Raw genomic sequence first — 13,402 nt, 5'->3', positions numbered from 1 at the left:
GTACAATGCTGAACTCTAGAACGCAAGAGGGTGAACTGTGAATATTCTGTGAAGCTCATCTGATTAAATCACTTACTATTTTTGTAATAGCATTTCTGTAAAGGGAAAGCACTTCCATTTACCCAAATGTAAATGTCGTTTTAACAGAAATGGGAATACATGATCCATATGAAGAAAAACAAACATATAGGGCCTAGCCAGCCTGTTTCTTTTTGAAGTGAAGTCTTTTTATGCTTAGCAGATGACAAATCCTTTTTGGTATATTCAATATTTAATATCCACCACTTAGTCCTAGGTTTTGCTTTTGTTATATTTAAAAGAAAATAACATGTCATTTTGCAAGGCCTAGAATAGTAGTACTGCACTTAATACGGATGGTGATTAATAACAAGAAATCCTTCCTCTCTTTTTCTACCCAGATCTCTTCTGTCCCCTCCAGCATTTTTTTTTCCAGTCTGAAAATCCTTGTAAGATTTTGCTGGGTCCAGTATTGGCAGAGTTTGCTCCTCACCCATTGCAGCACTCTGGGATTGGGTGGATGGGAGGGATGGATTTCAGCCACTTGGCCCACTGACTCAACTCTTCCAAGTACCACCCGATATACTTATGCTTCTTCATGTTGCCTCTAAGGTTCAAGATTCAGCAATGAAACCTGGGTCCCTTGCGTTGTGACACCCAGGATGAAATACATCAGAAAAGTTAGTAAAAATGTAATTGTTCTTGTTAGCAAAGAACAAGTCCAGAGAGGAACAGCTAAGACTATCTTTGTAACAGGTCTCATCAAGTATATAGGCACTTCACAAAAACGAAGGCTGAAAAGGTATAAAATTCCTCCCTCTACATACCTAAGGGATAAATATCAGAGAAGCAATGCTATTTGATCTAACAGATATTGTGACCACAAGGATACAGCCAAACCACCATGAAAAAATTAGACGGCTTATATCCACCAGAAGCTTTTGAACAGCCTCAGCATCTTTTCCAGTTCTGTTTCCGGTTCAAGGGCATACAACTTCCTCGTGCTGATAACACTTCCCTCTAGGAACAGTTTTTCATTGACATATCGCCCATCCAGACCCAGACCCTCACTGCAAGGAAAAAACTGCAGCTACTTATTATTACTGCCACTTCAATCACATCAATACTGGACGGAAAGAACGAGCTAAATAACTCTACAGAAAATAATCTGATGGTTGCAGAGAAATTACAAGGTGAACACAAGTCAACAGCGTTTGTTTATTTTGACAGCAGCACTGCACTTTATGGGGATCAAAGACAAATATAACCCAGGTCTCAGCCAGAGTACAGCACCCAGCTTTGGAATGTTGTGCCGTAAGAAAGAGGTGTACCTAACACAGACTAGAGACAGAAAGCCAGTAAGAAGGATCAGATGTTCAGCAAACAACCTACAAGGAAGAGCTGAAGAAACAGAGGAGGCTGGCCTGACAAAAAGACCACAAAGTCTGTAAGTATTTTATTAAAGTGTTAACAAAAAGGGGGGGGGGGGGGGGGGAGTACCTTTTATTCTGTTCACGACCTGTATGAGAAGAAACAGGCTTACGCTGCAGCAAGGAAGACTCGGGTTAGATATTAGGACTGGCAAGGATGGCAAGGTACTGGAGCAAATTATTGGGGAGCAGAAATTTCAATATTACTTACCTCTGAGAGCAGCCCACATAAACATCTGTTAGGAAGAAAGTTATGTGTAGCTGACCCTGCCCTGAAAGGAAGTATGGACTAGATGGCCTTCCATACTTATGAGTCAATGTTGGATTATTTCATATTCTATCATTATTTGTTTGTTTTACTATAACATCTATAAAGTCTAGCCACTGACTCATGCCAAGTCCTGGGACAGGATAAACATGTGACAGAAATTCCACAATGGGCACAAAAAAGAAATGTAAGAGGCAGCAGTAGAACAGACAGGTAGGGAGGCTCAAAGAAACAGCACGACAGCATTGAAAGTCCCAGCATTGATAGTCCCAACAGCACATCAACAAATAACTCTGAAGACTTTTGCAGTCATCATAGTAAAGGAAAATTAAGGGTTGTTTATGGGATACTCCTCCTTATATGAAAATAATGGTTTTAAATGCAACAGGCAGACAACGGAGGCTGGCCCACTGCATCAAGCAAAATTAGTGGCTGACTAAGGTGAGGTGATGAGAAATAAGGCAGTGCAGGATCCGAGATAAGGAAAAAGACTTCCTCTTGAAAGCGAGAGAGCAGAGCACAAGAGCAGGATGAAATATCAAACCACTATCCTGTGCAACGCCCTCCACACCATCACTCTGTATGGATGTAACACGTGATTAAATCTGTCAAGCTAGAGAAAACGATATTGGAAGGAGTCACAAATTAGATGGTGAGATGTTGCGCAAGTTTTACAGGTGCAGATGGCCAAGGACCTCATCATTTAAGATTTCAGGTAGAAAGAAATACAGAAGTTTAGACAACCCTACTCAAAATTAGAGAAAATCTTATTTCAAAGATGATGCCCAATTTGAATTTGCACGATAAGCAAATAAGGCTGTTTCATCTGCTGCAACTAAGACAGTGAAGGAAGACTGGCAGAGGAAGAGAATCTCCAGTTTAAGTGCGCGATGCGTAAGCTGATGCCTCACGTACACAGACGCTTTCTGAAAGACACGAGACTTTAAATTGTAACAGAAAACAAAACTAGGTAATGCTCCTGCTATGACCACTAGTTTCACGCTTATGCAGAGTGAGGGACAGAGGAAGCAAGATGATGACTGTGGTCTTTGATTACATACAGAAAACCAAAAGAGGGACAAACATGACATGGTAAGGAAGCATCTAGGAGGTGAGAAAAGAGCTGGTGGTAACCAGCCACAAGATGCCATGGGAAAACAGAAGTCCAAGAGCATGACTGCTAGGGGCAGAAGCAAGATGACAAAGGAAATGTCTGCTTCTAGCTAGTGGAGAATCGTGGTCCTCTTATTAGGGAATAAACTTGTTTACATTGGCTTTGTGCCCCACTGTATGTTGTAGACTGACCAGTGTAAATAGATTTAAGAAAATCAGACATCACAACCTCTCCTGCTCTGAGATAAAGTTCAGTTTTTGACTTGAACATCACTGCAGTTGAGCCATGAATCACAACCTCAAATGATTTATCACCTGCAAATGGATGTTACAAGACCGTATGTCTCAAGACAGAATGGATAACTGGGCCATTTACCGAATTTAGTTGTAATGTTACGTGTTAACCCCCAACGTTCACCAGGCTTGCCCACAGAAAACACGGACACTTCCTTGTTTTCCAGGGGACTGTTTTCACCCACAATTTTATGAAAGGCTGAGGCACCACATAAACCTCAAGTAGTAAAATGGGGTGTATACCAGTAAACTTTAAAATGCATTACATTTATCTGGAGGGCTGGGAACAAGACAATCACATCATCATTTATATATTCCTACACAATTAAAGCAAAATCTTTTGTTCAGATCACAGAAGTCAGCTGTGTCAATTGAATTGCTCTGATTGAACTAATTGAATTTCAATTGCTCACGTCTGGTTTTGAACAGTTTCGTATGACATTCAAAAGACCAAAGACTTCCTTTCTAAATGGAAGTGTGTGTGGGGAGGGACAACAAATGATTTGGCTGTTACCCAGAAAATAACAAATGTGTAATGTATTTCACTGGAGCAGCATGCCGAGTTTTATCTTGCAGTAGAGGCCTCCATTTACTAGGGAGGTGCATGAAGCACTTCCTATGTTTTAGGGTGCTCTTTCCACAAGGAAGGAGGCAGGGACCCTCACTCTGCAGACTACTGAAGTAAAACTGAACATTAGTTATCCAAGTCCTCCTTTGCCCCCTTAGCTACTGTTCTGTTAGCAGACACGAAACGTACTTGAATTACAGCTTTACAGGACAGAGTGCACGGACTACTTGTAAAACTGCTTTTGCTGCCTAGAAACTCCGTACCCACCTAGGAGGGAAAACAACACAGTGTGGCCACAAAAGGATTAGGATTCTCAATTATTTCCAGAAAAAAAAAAACATTTCAATTAAATTTTAATTAAATGCCAGGCTAGATCTCATGGCTGCTGTCTACCAGCAGCTTCTGTACAAACTTGCTGATTGTTCTTTATTCTCAGTGCAGAAGTGGAACTGTAAGCGGCTTACGAGCCAAAACCAAAGCACTCATGAAGCCAATAGCAACAATTCCATTAACTCCACGAGCCAGGCCACCACATCCAGCGTGCGCTCAACCTCCCGTTCAGCACCAATTCATTACACTTATTCCAGTACATCACTTCCACTTTAAAGGCATCAACGGCGCAGGCATGCAAGAACCCTGCTTTGTAACTGTCTAAAAAGGCCCATCTACTCTATCTTTAAAAATAACTTGGTGGTGATAGTAACTTCTACGCTACAAAATTCGCTTCCTTCCCCCTTTCTTCTGTCTCTGAATAAAGAAAGTATCCACGTATTCTAGCACAAGTCAGGTCTTCAATTTGTTAAATTAACTTTTCCTTTTCTTCCTCTGTGTATTAAAAGCAGCTGCATTTATTTTTATAACTGGGCATAAAAAAATGGTAGAAGACCACCACACACTTGAAGACTAGCCTGCATGCCTAAGAAGCACCAAATACTTTCGGGTGGACAGGAAGGGTCACTCTGCTGTCAAGATTTGTAAGTTCTGATCTATCTAGGTTTCCCATACCATGTGCACATCACCTACCTCAGCTCAATTTATCCATCTATAAAATGGACGCAAGTCTTCCTCCCAGTTTGTACATCTCATGGATATTATTCCTAGTTATGAATGATTCTATGATTCTTCATAGCTATCAATCCATTGGCTGGCTTTGTCTCTGGCTCAATGAGTTTTTGAACTGTTACAAGAATTGCAAAATCCTCTTTCAGAGAGCTGGCTAAACCAGGAGTTTCATATCCTATGTCAATCCACCTGTGACTGACCTCCGAGTTTAGCAATGGAATTATTTCTGTAATCAGGCAAAAAAAGTGATGGCTGTACAATGCACTATGCCTTTACGTTAGGCAGAAAAATTAACAAGTCACAAAGAAAAGCAGAGAAACTAAAGGATTATTAAACTCCATTTGTTAACCTACTTTGGAGACTGCGAAGACCTAATTGTTGAGGAAAACCACTCTGGGATGAGCTGATCTTTTACACCAGCTGAAACTGTAGTTTTCATTTTAGAGCTAGAACTATTTTTGTTTCATTGGCTTCAAATGGAGATTATTTAATTTTTTAAAAAATAATCAGTTTTCACCCTGCTTTCCGTACTGGAAAGAGGTTTGAAGATGGCACAGAAAAAGGATTAAACTACAATTTTCAGGCTTGGGGTTTTCATTGTTAACAAAAAAAAAAACCCCAACCAACCAAACAAACAACCAAACAAACCCCCACAACCTTCAGGCAAAAATAAATTTTGTAGAGAATCTTAATTTTTAATGGCATTTTCAAAAATGCCATGACTCATTCCATAAACTGATAGCCATCTATGACGAAGAAAATATGCAATGTAACTGCCACAAAAAAGGTCACTTCGTCAGGGCTGAGCCCCAGTGCATACATACACATGCCAGACATGGAAGCTACAGAACTACACCACTTACTATTGCTCTGTTTGCAGTCAGGAGGTGCTTGGGAGGAGTACAGTTCTAATAGTAGAGTCTCGCTCTATAGTAGAGCTCAACCCTATAATAGAGCTCTATAGTAGAGTTCAACCCTATAGTAGGACTACTGTAGGACTCGCGTTGTGCCCGAATTGAAGTCTGTAGGAATTGCACCACAGCAGTCAACAGGGGCAACAGTCAGGGATGCTTACAGAACATTTTCATGAAATAACCAACAATCTTGTGAGAACTTTGTATACTGGAACTTCCGATTCCCTCTTTACCTCTTTCTTGAATCAAGCGACAAAAGCCTTTGCTCAAGAATGCCAAACAAGCTGTAGGAGGCAAGTTCTTAAGAAACAGGAGGTGGAAATGACAAAAGTGAAGCAACAGGCAGCTGAGGGGTTGAGAGGAGCAAACCTGGCAATTCTTTGAAGAGGATAAGGAAGACTGAATGGAATTAGGAAGGTTGTGTGTGTGTACATACGTGTCGCTAATACTCAGAACAGCTAGGATGGAAGCTAAGTATTCTCTTAAACAGGACAGAGTAACTACTTCTATCGCACGGATGAAATTTTATGATCTGCTAATGCAAATGTTGGGGCTAGGCAGTTAAATAGGCTGCTCTGATGATAAAAATCAGACTTCCTGAATTCCAGACCCATCTTTGACACTAGACTGATGCATGATCTTTGACAATTCGCTTTAACAATTTTAAGTGGAAATTGCACCTATTGAGTGCTAGAAAAGTGAGTCTTGATGATACATGTTAGTGAGAGAACATAATGTTTTGGGGTTAGTATTTCAGAAGTCCCCCACTTCCCAGTAAAAGATTTTTCTCATTTGCACTAGTATTTATATTAAAAGGAAGGCCGGGTCTAGCAGAACACTCCTTATCCCTTGTCCCCCCAAATTTTTCAAGAGCTCCAAATTCCATTTTGCATCAAATCTGAAATGTTCCATTCAACATAACAGGAAACAAATATTAATAAATGAAAAGTCTGACCTACAGTTTAAGGAGTGGCAAATAGAAAGTATTATCACAGAGAGAAGTAGAAAAGTCCTATTTACTACAATACTGAAACAAATGAATTTATTACTGAAATAAAACCTCGTGTAATGAAATGCAAAAATAGAAGGTATTTACCTTTAAGGGTTGGGGTTTTTTCTTCCCTAAATTCAACAGGTTGTACTTATTATCAGAGTAATTCTGTCTCTCTGAATCCCTGCCCTTTCACTATTATTTACAGCAAACAAAATCTCAACACCTCCAATTCCAAAATTTTAGCCCAGCCTAAACACTTTAGGAAATCCTGTGAAGCTTTGGTGTCAGTTTGAAACCTAGCAGAAATAGCTCCATCCATGTTGGCAAGTGGAACAAGGTATGACACGTCTGCTGCTCCCATCTTTATCACTTACACTAAGACCAACAGAGCATCCGACATGACAGATTTTTTTAGTACTGGCAGAAGTTACTACAGCAGCTGCACTGGTAATTACGCTAGTAACTATGTCCCATGAATCACATTCCCCTTGAAGTCCCCTGCCCAAGAACTGTCCTCACTTTCATCTGCACTACTTAAACTGTCAGACTTGAAAGCTCCCACATCCACTGCAGCAAGTTTCGTACAATGTGCTCTCTCTGCGGCAGGTACTTCTCATTTTGAGTGTAAGAAAGAAATGCACTCTGCTCTTTTGAAGTACTTGTGCTAAATCAAAACCTAATAATTCTGTAAAGTATAAAAACTACAAGTACATTTCCTCCCCCCCCCCCCCCCCCCCCCCAAGAGCAGAACCGGCCAAATACTCCCAAAAGTTTTCTTAAAGACCAAGCAGAACAGTAAGGCTGCTGTACTTTCAACTACATTCACACTGCTGGTGTGCAGGCCTTGTAAAAACCTGATGTCATGCTCTTGTTGCTTTAAGTAACTCAGACAAACTGCTATTAAAAAAAAAAAAACAAAACACCCCACACCTTTCTATTTATCCCAACACACAGAGATTCGACAGGAATCTCTGAATTTTCTATTTTGAGTCCTCCAAATGTCTGTCATCTTCAGGAACAGCTAAATCAGTCCAGCAAACTCTTTTCAATAAACTTCATTTACTACAGTTTCATTTCAACATCATCATTCACTGTATTTTCAACCTTAGTTACTAAATACATTAACACATTTTTAGCTTTGAATTCTGGTACGTAACCTTCTTAAAAACTTTTTGTACTAAAAATTGTCATTTTTCTTTCCTACCTCTGATCCTGTGTTTCTTACTGCCATACCACAGCTGAGTTTATCATCTTTTTTAAAGGAATTTTATCAGGAGTTTTGCAAGAATCTCTAAAGTTATTTTCCTACTTCTGTGTCAACCCACTCACAGGTTTCTGACAGGCTAAAAAAAAAAAAAAAATAAAAAAATCTGATTTCCCACCTTGTCACATGGATAACAAGTTATTGTATTTTGATTCTCTACAAACTACTCAGGAAAGCTGCATGGCCTGCTCATTTGACTTCAAAGTTATGCTGTTTCTTCAATTTAGGATTTTTTCAGTTTCACGTTATACACTGTTTTCCCCCCAAATTATCCTGAAGGTTTATCTAGCAATTAAGCTAATCAATAATATTTTTGGTTTACAATGTCTAATTCATGAGATTTTACAAAAGTTCTGAAGTTGATCATGGACAAGACAGTTTGTAAAAGCAAGACCAACAGCAGTAAGAATGGCCGAATATTCAGTTACAAAATAAGTAATATGTATCATAAGCCACCGGAACTAACTGAACAATTATTTTTCATTTGTTAAGTCCTGTAGAGTCAAATGAAGTATCAAAGCCATAAAAAAGCACTTATTTGTAACGATGTCATCCTACCTTCATAATAAAATGATTAATGCGTCAGAAAAGAAATACGAAAAAATTTGCCAGTTTACCTGAGGAATTGCCTGGTGATCTAAAGAACACCAAAGAATAAACAATGAATATTCTTAAGCACCCTTTTCACAAAGAGAGATGATATACAGTGCATCTCCTGGTTAAAAAGAAAAAAAAAAACAAAAAAAAAACCAAAAACCCCTCCAAACTCATCTAAACCCTGTCCTAAAAGCGTGCCGACTACGACAACCAGTTTTGGTAGGAAATAAAAAACCGTATTTGACAAACGGAAACTGGGGGGGATGGTGTACTGCAAAAGACTTGCAGAAAACTATTTAAACTATTTTAAAAACTGGTGTACAAGTTACGGAAGGTTTATGGGTGTATACATTGATCAGTCTATTCCCACAGACCAGCAAAAATGTGTGAAACAATTTCTTCCCTTTTGTTAATTGTGAATTTCCAGGCTCCATTGGTACACCTGATATTGTGCAAATAAAAAGGGAAATAACATCCTACACTCGACTCTGGAAAAAAAAGCCAGTTTTGAGACATACCAGAAGTATTCACCTCTTCTTCTCCTAATTTGCTAACTTAAAACAGCTGCTTTCCATTCTATACATTGCTTTAAATAACCTTTCTTCATTTCTTGTCTGAGCTTCCCAGCTGAGTATCAATCTCTTACTTGAAACACTGCTAGAAAACAGAATATTGTGACACAAATGTGGAGTATTTGCAAGCAATTAATGCAGAAACCAATGGGAATCACTCATGTGCCAGAGCAATTATACACTGGTCCCAGAAGCAAGCACTGAAAAACATATTGTATTGAACTTGCCCAACTCCCTCAAAGGGCTGATTACATTTAAAAAATTAGCAAATAACAGCAGACAAGAACCCTTCTGGGTTTAGACTTGACCACTCAGTTTACACCTTGCTAAGCACTACTGGGAGAGATTTAAACAACTGAACAGCAGACAGAAGGCACAGCACCAACATCCAAGCCTCTTAAAACGGTAGTAAGCTCCAGAGCTTATTCATCCAACATCTTGAGCTCTTCTTTCTTTTTTTTATTCTGTCTATAGCACACCTCTATTGATTTTAAGGGTCTCGAAGTGTAAATTTGTGTTGTCAGAAAATGTATTTAGTATCCCAATGCTCATTTTTGTCCCTTTTCCCCAGAATTCCTGGATACCAGCAGTCAATACCGTTCTAAATTCCCCTTAGTGACCAATACTCCCGCTATGCTGGGGGGTGGGAAGTTAAGGGCGGGAAGAGGGGCAATTTAAGAACAGAATTTTCTCTTTCCAGTTACCATATCTACATACACAGAAATGACTGAAGAAGATGTTACACAAAACATGAAGGAATGCATTGTCTGGATGCAGCAGGGACAAACAAAATACCAGTGGATCTACAAAGGAGCATTATAAGCCACAAAAAACAATCAGCAGCTCATTTCAGCAAATGCTCAGCTACCCAGCAGTTTTACAGACATAGAACACAGTAGGATTTCACACATGATGCATATGCTTAATGTATAGGAGCCCTTCATATGAAACTTGTGTTAATGTAAGGCTGCAGTATTCATATTTAAAAAAAAAAAAAGAAAAGAAACATGGAGAACCATCCATAACAAAATATGAACTGCGGATGAAATCACCGAATTGGCCAAACTGCAGTTACATTAAATAGTTTTTAAGGCTAGATCAGAAAATACCTGAAAGATAATTCATATAGAAGCGCATGAAAACCTAACTCAGGCTCAGCCATAACTGAAAAGTTTATATAGCAAGTGGTTTTAGTATTTTAGATTTTGGCCCAGGATTCTGACATATGATCAGCTTCAACATGCAAACCTGTGTTTAGAATTTCCTCTTCACAGTTAACAACAGGTTACTTTGAGCAATGAAGAAATTGGACAAATACGTGAACCATGTACAAAAAAAAAAAATCAAACATTAACTGTAGCGATTACAGCGATTACTCACAATATTAACTTCTTTGTACTTGAGCTTTAAAAACCAGAACACACAGATAAGAACAGAGACTATTTTGATCTTCCAACAGGAGACTGACCAGGGATCTACAGAGCAGCTTCCCACCATCGTTAAGCAGGGCTCAGACCACTTTTGCTGCTCTGCTCTGTTAAGGACTCCGACAAGACAGGATTCCGTACATTGTGTCAGTACGCAGTATTTCTAATCAATGACATCTATAACAGATAGTTGACAGCTTTATTCATAGAAACGCATAATAAAAATTCCCCAACTAAGACTTAGTATTGCTTCATGAAAATGTAACAGTTTCTTCCTCTATTACAAAGAGAACAAAACCGAATCCTTAGTTTAAATGGCATCGTCATATCCCTTTTTAAAGCTGATTTACTTTTTTTCGTATCCTAAAAGTATTAGTCAGTCCAGGGAACAGATTTTTTTGTTGTTGTTGCTGTTTGTTTAAGAAAAGCTGTACTCCGCAAAGATGTTATTTAAAATTTATTTACTGTTGTGATAGGACGCTTAAGATATTTGGCCTCTGGAACATTTCCATTCATTTTTAGTTCTCCAGACAGTTCTCAAGACTCCTCAAACCCTTGCAATACAAACAGCGTGCACATGAATGGGGCAGGGCGGAAACCAACACGTTTAAACATTTAATTTTGGTTTTGAACTTTGAATAAGTTTCCCCCAATAGTTCAGAGGGGGGCATTTTATACAACTTTATGTAATTAGAACACAGAACACATTCTTTCTGCTGAGAAAACAAAGGAAAAAAGAAAAAGAATCTCTGTATTCTCAGAAACCTTTTTTAAAAAATATTATGTTGGTTTAGTAAGTACTTATAGACACTTTGTTTCCATGATAAAAGTTCTTTTCCAAAGGTCTTCACCTGTGCCATGAAAACAAATTCCACACCAAACCTTCCTCTGTGAAGCCTCAGCCCAGGGGCCACCTTTGTTCACACCTGTAAAGGAGAATTTAAAACAGAGCTAAAATAAAATTCACCCTGATCCTGAAGTCCTAAACGCTTTGTAAAGTTTATATTCTAAAACTACTGCAGTAACTTTGATTACGTTGAAACCAGTGCCACAGAACAATAAATAAAATGACTCGTCCATGCCACAGACAAAACTGAAATCCAATGGTTCTAACAGCTAAATCATAACGAGGCCCTAAACCATCACAAAAACATTAACCTGTTGCAGAATACTAGTGGTGCCATACTGCAAGTGACACTTTTTACCTTAAGCTGGACCAGCTTGACCTTTCTCCCAGCTCGCACACTCTCAACAGAACTTGCGCTTAGTTGTCAATGGCATTCATTACAGTTTATCCGCAGACGACACAGGTAAAAGAAGTATCTCCATCCTGCACTGCAAAATATTTTGACAAGACAGACAGTTTTCCAGCAATTCTCATCTTTTTGTTGATACTGAATATCAAACATTTCAAACAACTCTCAGGAATTTTTACAGCCCTGTCTTTTTCAACCACCTGAGGTGAAGGCAAGGTTAACAAGTCCACCGAAACTCCAGTGACTCTGCACGAAGGGACAAGCCGGAATCTCCCTAAGCGAATGAAGCACGTTTTACCTATCACCTACTACACCCAATGAAAACGGTCCCCTATGTTTGATAAAACCAGTCACAAGCACACGGAGACAAGCAAGTGTGGGGTTTCGCCACTGTCAGAACGCTAGTGGATCCAACACCCGACACAGATACCGAGCCCTGCCAGTACATATCTGGCACCCCATTTCAGAAGTCTGCCTGCAAAAAGATACAGGAGAATAAACCTCCTCTTGGCACCACAGGCCCTGCCCCGCCACTTCATCCAACAACTGGATGTGAGTAACAGCAAGAGCAGGCTGCCGAGAGGCTGTGAGGCTTCTGGTGACACTCACATTCAGAGCAGCTACAAGCATCTCCAAGGAAGCTTTCCAGAGAGGGACTCGACAGACCCGGGACTTCTTTGCACAAGCAACTCCCTCTCTCTGCCCACAGCCCTCAGCAGCCCCTCTCAGTCCTCCCTCCCTCTCCCACAGCCCTCAACAGGCCCTCTCAGTCCTCCCTCTCCCACAGCTCTCAGCAGCCCCTCTCAGTCCTCCCTCCCTCTCCCACAGCCCTCAGCAGCCCCTCTCAGTCCTCCCTCCCTCTCCCACAGCCCTCAACAGGCCCTCTCAGTCCTCCCTCTCCCACAGCCCTCAGCAGCCCCTCTCAGTCCTCCCTCCCTCTCCCACAGCCCTCAGCAGCCCCTCTCAGTCCTCCCTCCCTCTCCCACAGCCCTCAGCAGCCCCTCTCAGTCCTCCCTCCCTCTCCCACAGCCCTCAGCAGCCCCTCTCAGTCCTCCCTCCCTCTCCCACAGCCCTCAGCAGCCCCTCTCAGTCCTCCCTCCCTCTCCCCACAGCCCTCAGCAGCCCCTTCACCCAAAGGCGGGGGACCCCGAGCGGTAACACCCCGCGCTGACCAAGCGCCACCCCCCCCCCCCGCCCGGCACAAGCATCGCTCCCCCGCCGGGGCCTGCCGCAGGGACCCCGCTCAGGACGGGCAGGGCCCGGCGGAGATCCCCGGCAGAGCAGGGCGGCTTCGCCTCCCCTCACGACCGGCGCCGCCGCTGAGGAGATCGGCGCCCCTCCCCCGCGCGCCGGTCCGCCCGCCCGCCCCCCCCCCCGCCTCCCGCTCTCCCCGCCCCCCCGCCGCCGGCGGCCCGCGCGCCATTCCTCGCGCTCCGCCGCCCCTCAGCCGCCCCGCTCCGCACCTTTCCCTCCCTCCTGGCTGCGCGCCCCTGCCCGGGCGGCTCCGGCTCTAGCGCCGCTCCCCGCCCCGCGCCTCGGCGCCTCCCCCAGGATCCGGCAGGCGGGGGAGCGGAGCGGGGCGGGGGGGACGGCGAGAAGGCAGCGCGCACCCCATCCCCACGGCG

General features: G+C 41.9%; 1 protein-coding gene across 1 annotated transcript in view; it reads right to left on the bottom strand.

Moving 5' to 3' along the window:
* The window catches only part of NOX5 (NADPH oxidase 5), a 52,796-nt gene extending 39,415 nt beyond the window's left edge, over nt 1-13,381 (bottom strand). The window contains exons 1-3 of the mRNA XM_075506631.1: nt 13,241-13,381; nt 11,727-11,856; nt 10,475-11,447 (exon numbers count right to left, since the gene is read on the bottom strand). The gene's annotated coding sequence lies outside the window, so the exon portion shown is untranslated. The remainder of the gene's footprint in view (nt 1-10,474; nt 11,448-11,726; nt 11,857-13,240) is intronic.
* Between the last annotated feature and the right edge of the window lie 21 nt (nt 13,382-13,402).

The sequence above is a fragment of the Mycteria americana genome, chromosome 6 (genome assembly GCF_035582795.1).
Source record: "Mycteria americana isolate JAX WOST 10 ecotype Jacksonville Zoo and Gardens chromosome 6, USCA_MyAme_1.0, whole genome shotgun sequence".
Classification (NCBI taxonomy): Eukaryota; Metazoa; Chordata; class Aves; order Ciconiiformes; family Ciconiidae; genus Mycteria; species Mycteria americana.
This window is presented reverse-complemented; position numbering and strand designations above follow the sequence as displayed.